The following is an 8,222-nucleotide window of genomic DNA, read 5'->3' as shown; positions in this document are numbered from 1 at the left end:
TCTTCTCCACTGGTTCTGCTGGCCCTCTTGGGACTGCTGGTTGTCAAGCTCCCTCACACTGGGGTCCCCAGGATGCCCAGAGCTTCCCAGCAGCATTGGAGAGAGGCAGCACACAGTGGGGCCCTAGTGGGAAGGGAGGCGGCAGGCTCAGAAGAGTTCAAAACCTCAGTTCCAAGAGTCTGGACCTTATCTAAGACACAACAGCACATGGCTGAAGATTCTTCAGCAGGGGAGGAAAAGGGGAGTGAGTGTGAGGCCAGGGATCCCGGAAAGTTGTCCTGCAGGCAGCTGTAAGGGGAGACCTGAGGAGAGAAAGGAGGCAGCTGCCTCTCAGTCAATTCAAATTACCTCTTAGGAATTTGTCTTTCTATGCCTGGCTTATTTCACTTAACATAATGACCTCCAGTTCCATACATGTTGCTGCAAATGACATGATTTCATTCATTTATGGCTGAATAATATTTCATTGTGCATATATACCACATTTTCTTTATCTGTTCATCCATTGATGAACACTTAGGTTGATTCCATATCTTAACTAGGGTGAATAGTGCTGCAATAAACACGGTGGTGCCATATCCCTTTGATATACTGATTTCCTTTCCTTCGTAAAAATAATAATGGGATTGCTGGATTGTACCTTAGTTCCATTTTTAGCTTTTTGATAGATCTCCAGTTGTTTTTGTTGAGTTGCTTGAGGTCCTTGTACATATTCTGGATGTTAGTGCTTTGGTGAATGGTTTGCATAGATTTCTCCCATTCTACAGATTGTCTCTTCACTCCGTTGGTTGTTTCCTTTGCTGTGCAGAAGCTTTTTAGTTTAATACTGCCCCATTTGTCTATTTTTGTTTTTGATGCCTGTGCGTTTGAAGTGTTAGCCACAAGAGCTTTGCCTAGATTAATGTCTTGAAGCATATTCCCTATGTTTTCATGTAGTCGTTTTATAGTTTTAGGTTTCGTGTTTACATTTTTAATCCATTATGAGTAGATTTTTGTGAAAGATAGGGACCCAGTTTCATTCTGCATGTGGCTATTCAGTTTTCCGAGCAGCATGTATTGAAGAGGGCATCCTTTCCTCAATGTATGTTTTTGGCACCTTTGTTGAAAATAAGTTGGCTGTTAAGTGTGTGAATTATTTCGGGGCTCTCTATTCCATTCCATTGGTTTATGTGTCTGTTTTAATACCAACACCATGCTGTTTAGGTTACAGTGTAAGCTGCTACATTTTCAGATCATTTGTTACGAAGCTACAGTAACCAGAACACTGTTTTTCGTAATCCAGGTGCCTGATTTTGATCTTCTTACCACCTTCAAGATTGAGAGAATAATTTCTACACATTTGAAAGAAATCAAGATCTGCTTACGTTTCCTAGTTGGTTAAACACATAGTTTTAGATCTCTTCTCTATTTCAGTTACATATTCCTGAGAACCAAACTGCTTTACTTGAAAGTTGCTCCAATGTTCTGACAGATTGATACTTTTAGTTCTTTAAACACATAATGAGCTCCTTTGAATTATATTGCATTTTATAAGAAACTGCCTTATTTTCAGAGTGGCTATACCATTTTTGCTTTCCCACTAGCTCTGTATGAGAGTTTTAGTGTTCTGTATTCTTGTCAGCACTTGATACTGTCAATTTAAAAAAAAAAAGTAGTCATTCTAGTAAGTATGTAGTTGCATCTCATTGCAATTTTAATTTGCATTTTCCTAATGACTAACAATGTTGACAATCTTATGTGCTTATTTGCCATCTATACATTTTTTTATGGAACGTCTATTCAGATGTGTTTTATTGGGCTGGTTTCTCAATGTCGAGTACAGTTCATTTACTAGGGAAACTTAACAAAGTGTTGCAGCAGTTCTCATGACAGACAGTGAGAAAAAGAGATGTTGTACCTAGGTATGTCCACCACAAGGGGATCAGGGTATGGAGTTTATATGAGGATTTACAGAATTTGGCTCAGGGCTGGGAATAACTTCTCTCAGTGCTTTAGCAATAACCTGAATACCTTTATTAGTGCGTGGAAGTGTTCAAGTCGCCAGCTTGAGTTCAAGCCACAGGAGACAACACAAAACTTGCCAAGTCACAGGGTAGTCAAGGCACTCTCTATTTCTCAGGTGAGACAGGGAAAAAAGTGGGGGGACCTGAGGGACCCTACAATCACTGATACATGGAATGACACAAATGAATCTCAAACTCATTATGCTGAGAAAAAAGCTAGACACAAAGGAGTAGATATGGCATGATGTCATTTATATATGATATTCTAGAACAAGCAAAACTAAGCTAGAGCAACATAACGCAGACCAGCGGTTGCCTGGGACAGGGGATAAGGGAGTCATTGACTGAAATGGGGCACAAGGTACTTTTTGAGCTGTGAAAATGTCCTATATTTGATTATGATGGTGATTCAGAGAGGTATGCAATTGTGGAATTTGTTGACCTGTAGACTTAAAATGGGTGCAAGAAAATGACACTTCAGAGATGGCCGAATAGGAACAGCTCCAGTCTCCAGCTCCCAGCCCCAGCGACACAGAAGACGGGTGATTTCTGCATTGCTGCTTGAGGTACCGGTTTCATCTCACTAGGGAGTGCCTAACAGTGGGTGCAGGACAGTCGGTGAAGCGCACTGTGCGCGAGCCGGAGCAGGGCGAGGCATTGCCTCACTCGGGAAGCGCAAGGGGTCAGGGAGTTCCCTTTCCTAGTCAAAGAAAGGGGAAACAGACGGCACCTGGAATATCCGGTCAGTCCCGTCCTAATACTGCGCTTTTCCAACGGGTCTGGAAAACGGCACACTAGGAGATTGTGTCCCGCACCTGGCTCGGAGGGTCCTATGCCCACAGAGTCTTGCTGATTGCTAGCACAGCAGTCTGAGATCACGCTGCAAGGCGGCAACGAGGCTGGGGGAGGGGCGCCCGCCATTGCCCAGGCTTGCTTAGGTAAACAAAGCAGCCAGGAAGCTCGAACTGGGTGGAGCCCACCACAGCTCAAGGAGGCCTGCCTGCCTCTGTAGGCTCCACCTCTGGGGGCAGGGCACAGACAACCAAAAACTCAGCGAGGACCTCCACAGCCTTAAATGTCCCTGTCTGACTGACAGCTTTGAAGAGAGTAGTGGTTCTCCCAGCACGCAGCTGGAGATCTGAGAACGGACAGACTGCCTCCTAAAGTGGGTCCCTCACCCCTGAGCAGCCTAACTGGGAGGCACCCCCCCAGTAGGGACAGACTGACACCTCATTCAACCGGGTACTTCTCTGAGACAAAACTTTCAGAGGAACTATCAGACAGCTGAATTTGTGGTCTCACGAAAATCTGCTGTTCTGCAGCCACCGCTGCTGACACCCAGCCAAACAGGGTCTGGAGTGGACCTCTAGTAAACTCCAACAGACCTGCAGCTGAGGGTCTTGTCTGGTAGAAGGAAAATTAACAAACAGAAAGGACATCCACACCAAAAACCCATCTGTACATCACCATCATCGAAGACAAAAAGTAGACAAAACCACAAAGATGGGGAAAAAACAGACCAAAAAAACTGGAAACTCTAAAACACAGAACACCTCTCCTCCTCCAAAGGAACGCAGTTCCTCACCAGCAATGGAACAAAGCTGGATGGAGGATGAGTTTGATGAGTTGAGAGAAGAAGGCTTCAGACGATCAAACTACTCTGAGCTACGAGAGGAAATTCAAAACAATAGCAAAGAAGTTAAAAACTTTGAAAAAAAATTAGAAGAATGGATAACTAGAATAACCAATGGAGAGAAGGGCTTAAAGGAGATGATGGAGCTGAAAGCCAAGTTTCGAGAACTACGTGAAGAATGCAGAAGCCTCAGTAGCAGATGCGATCAACTGGAAGAAAGGGTATCGCTGATAGAAGATGAAATGAATGAAATGAAGAGAGAAGGGAAGTTTAGAGAAAAAAGAATAAAAAGAAATGAACAAAGCCTCCAAGAAATTTGGGACTATGTGAAAAGACCAAACCTACGTCTGATTGGTGTACCTGAAAATGATGGGGAGAATGGAACCAAGTCGGAAAACACTCTGCAAGATATTATCCAGGAGAACTTCCCCAATCTAGCAAGGCAGGCCAGCATTCAGATTCAGGAAATACAGAGAACGCCACAAAGATACTCCTCGAGAAGGGCAACTCCAAGACACATAATTGTCAGATTCACCAAAGTTGAAATGAAGGAAAAAATGTTAAGGGCAGCCAGAGAGAAAGGTCGGGTTACCCACAAAGGGAAGCCCATCAGACTAACAGCTGATCTCTCAGCAGAAACTCTACAAGCCAGAAGAGAGTGGGGGCCGATATTCACCATTCTTAAAGAAAAGAATTTTCAACCCAGAATTTCCTATCCCGCCAAACTAAGCTTCATAAGTGAAGGAGAAATAAAATACTTTACAGACAAGCAAACGCTGAGTGATTTTGTCACCACCAGGCCTGCCCTAAAAGAGCTCCTGAAGGAAGCACTAAACATGGAAAGGAACAACCGGTACCAGCCCCTGCAAAAACATGCCAAATTGTAAAGACCATCGAGGCTAGGAAGAAACTATAGCAACTAACGAGCAAAATAACCAACTAACATCATAATGACAGGATCAGATTCACACATAACAATATTCACGTTAAATGTAAATGGGCTAAATGCTCCAATCAAAAGACACAGACTGGCAAACTGGATAAGGAGTCAGGACCCATCAGTGTGCTGTATTCAGGAAACCCATCTCACGTGCAGAGACACACATAGACTCAAAATAAAGGGATGGAGGAAGATCTATCAAGCAACTGGAAAACAAAAAAAGGCAGGGGTTGCAATCCTAGTCTCTGATAAAATAGACTTTAAACCAACAAAGATCAAAAGAGACAAAGAAGGCCATTACATAATGGTAAAGGGATCAATTCAACAAGAAGAGCTAACTATCCTAAATATATATGCACCCAACACAGGAGCACCCAGATTCATAAAGCAAGTCCTCAGTGACCTACAAAGGGACTTAAACTCCCACACAATAATAATGGGAGATTTTAACACCCCACTGTCAGCATTAGACAGATCAACGAGACAGAAAGTTAACAAGGATATCCAGGAATTGAACTCAGCTCTACATAAAGTGGACCTAATAGACATCTACAGAACTCTCCACCCCAAATCAACAGAATATACATTTTTTTCAGCACCACACCACACCTATTCCAAAATTGACCACATAGTTGGAAGTAAAGCTCTTCTCAGCAAATGTAAAAGAACAGAGATTATAACAAACTGTCTCTCAGACCACAGTGCAATCAAACTAGAACTCAGGATTAAGAAACTCAGTCAAAACCACTCAACTACATGGAAACTGAACAACCTGCTCCTGAATGACTATTGGGTACATAATGAAATGAAGGCAGAAATAAAGATGTTCTTTGAAACCAACGAGAACAAAGACACAACATACCAGAATCTCTGGGACACGTTCAAAGCAGTGTGTAGAGGGAAATTTATAGCACTAAATGCCCACAAGAGAAAGCAGGAAAGATCCAAAATTGACACCCTAACATCACAATTAAAAGAACTAGAAAAGCAAGAGCAAACACATTCAAAAGCTAGCAGAAGGCTAGAAATAACTAAAATCAGAGCAGAACTGAAGGAAATAGAGACACAAAAAACCCTTCAAAAAATTAATGAATCTAGGAGCTGGTTTTTTGAAAAGATCAACAAAATTGATGGACCGCTAGCAAGACTAATAAAGAAGAAAAGAGAGAAGAATCAAATAGATGCAATAAAAAACGAAAAAGGGGATATCACCACCGATCCCACAGAAATACAATCTACCATCAGAGAATACTACAAACACCTCTATGCAAATAAACTAGAAAATCTAGAAGAAATGGATAAATTCCTCGACAAATACACCCTCCCAAGACTAAACCAGGAAGAAGTTGAATCTCTGAATAGACCAATAACAGGTTCTGAAATTGTGGCAATAATCAATAGCTTACCAACCAAAAAGAGTCCAGGACCTGATGGATTCACAGCTGAATTCTACCAGAGGTACAAGGAGGAACTGGTACCATTCCTTCTGAAACTATTCCAATCGATAGAAAAAGAGGGTATCCTCCCTAACACATTTTACGAAGCCAGCATCGTCCTGATACCAAAACCTGGCAGAGACATAACCAAAAAAGAGAATTTCAGACCAATATCCTTGATGAACATTGATGCAAAAATCCTCAATAAAATACTGGCAAACCGAATCCAGCAGCACATCAAAAAGCTTATCCACCATGATCAAGTGGGCTTCATCCCTGGGATGCAAGGCTGGTTCAACATACGCAAATCAATAAATGTAATCCAGCATATAAACAGAACCAAAGACAAAAACCACATGATTATCTCAATAGATGCAGAAAAGGCCTTTGACAAAATTCAACAACCCTTCATGCTAAAAACTCTCAATAAATTAGGTATTGATGGGACGTATCTCAAAATAATAAGAGCTATCTACAACAAACCCACAGCCAATATCATACTGAATGGGCAAAAACTGGAAGCATTCCCTCCGAAAACTGGCACAAGACAGGGATGCCCTCTCTCACCGCTCCTATTCAACATAGTGTTGGAAGTTCTGGCCAGAGCAATCAGGCAGGAGAAGGAAATAAAGGGTATTCAATTAGGAAAAGAGGAAGTCAAATTGTCCCTGTTTGCAGATGACATGATTGTATATCTAGAAAACCCCATTGTCTCAGCCCAAAATCTCCTTAAGCTGATTAGCAACTTCAGCAAAGTCTCAGGATACAAAATTAATGTACAAAAATCACAAGCATTCTTGTACACCAATAACAGACAAACAGAGAGCCAAATCATGAGTGAACTCCCATTCACAATTGCTTCAAAGAGAATAAAATACCTAGGAATCCAACTTACAAGGGATGTGAAGGACCTCTTCAAGGAGAACTACAAACCACTGCTCAATGAAATAAAAGAGGATACAAACAAATGGAAGAACATTCCATGCTCATGGGTTGGAAGAATCAATATCGTGAAAATGGCCATACTGCCCAAGGTAATTTATAGATTCAATGCCATCCCCATCAAGCTACCAATGACTTTCTTCACAGAATTGGAAAAAACTACTTTAAAGTTCATATGGAACCAAAAAAGAGCCCGCATCGCCAAGTCAATCCTAAGCCAAAAGAACAAAGCTGGAGGCATCACGCTACCTGACTTTAAACTATACTACAAGGCTACAGTAACCAAAACAGCATGGTACTGGTACCACAACAGAGACATAGATCAATGGAACAGAACAGAGCCCTCAGAAATGATGCCGCTTAGCTACAACTATCTGATCTTTGACAAACCTGACAAAAACAAGAAATGGGGAAAGCCTTCCCTATTTAATAAATGGTGCTGGGAAAACTGGCTAGCCATATGTAGAAAGCTGCAACTGGATCCCTTCCTTACACCTTATACAAAAATTAATTCAAGATGGATTAAAGATTTATATGTTAGACCTAAAACCATTAAAATCCTACAAGAAAACCTAGGCAATACCATTCAGGACATAGGCGTGGGCAAGGACTTCATGTCTAAAACACCAAAAGCAATGGCAACAAAAGCCAAAATCGACAAATGGGATCTCATTAAACTAAAGAGCTTCTGCACAGCAAAAGAAACTATCATCAGAGTGAACAGGCAACCTACACAATGGGAGAAAATTTTTGCAACCTACTCATCTGACAAAGGGCTAATATCCAGAATCTACAATGAACTCAAACAAATTTACAAGAAAAAAACAAACAACCCCATCAAAAAGTGGGCAGAGGACATGAACAGACACTTCTCAAAAGAAGACATTTATGCAGCCAAAAAACACATGAAGAAATGCTCCTCATCACTGGCCATCAGAGAAATGCAAATCAAAACCACAGTGAGGTACCATCTCACACCAGTTAGAATGGCCATCATTAAAAAATCAGGAAACAACAGGTGCTGGAGAGGATGTGGAGAAATAGGAACACTTTTACACTGTTGGTGGGAGTGTAAACTAGTTCAACCATTGTGGAAGTCAGTGTGGCGATTCCTCAGGGATCTAGAACTAGAAATACCATTTGACCCAGCCATCCCATTACTGGGTATATACCCAAAGGACTATAAATCATGCTGCTATAAAGACACATGCACACGTATGTTTGTTGCGGCACTATTCACAATAGCAAAGAGTTGGAACCAACCCAAA

Source organism: Symphalangus syndactylus, chromosome 1 (assembly GCF_028878055.3).
Source record: "Symphalangus syndactylus isolate Jambi chromosome 1, NHGRI_mSymSyn1-v2.1_pri, whole genome shotgun sequence".
NCBI lineage: Eukaryota > Metazoa > Chordata > Mammalia > Primates > Hylobatidae > Symphalangus > Symphalangus syndactylus.
Note: the sequence above shows the minus strand (reverse complement) of the source record.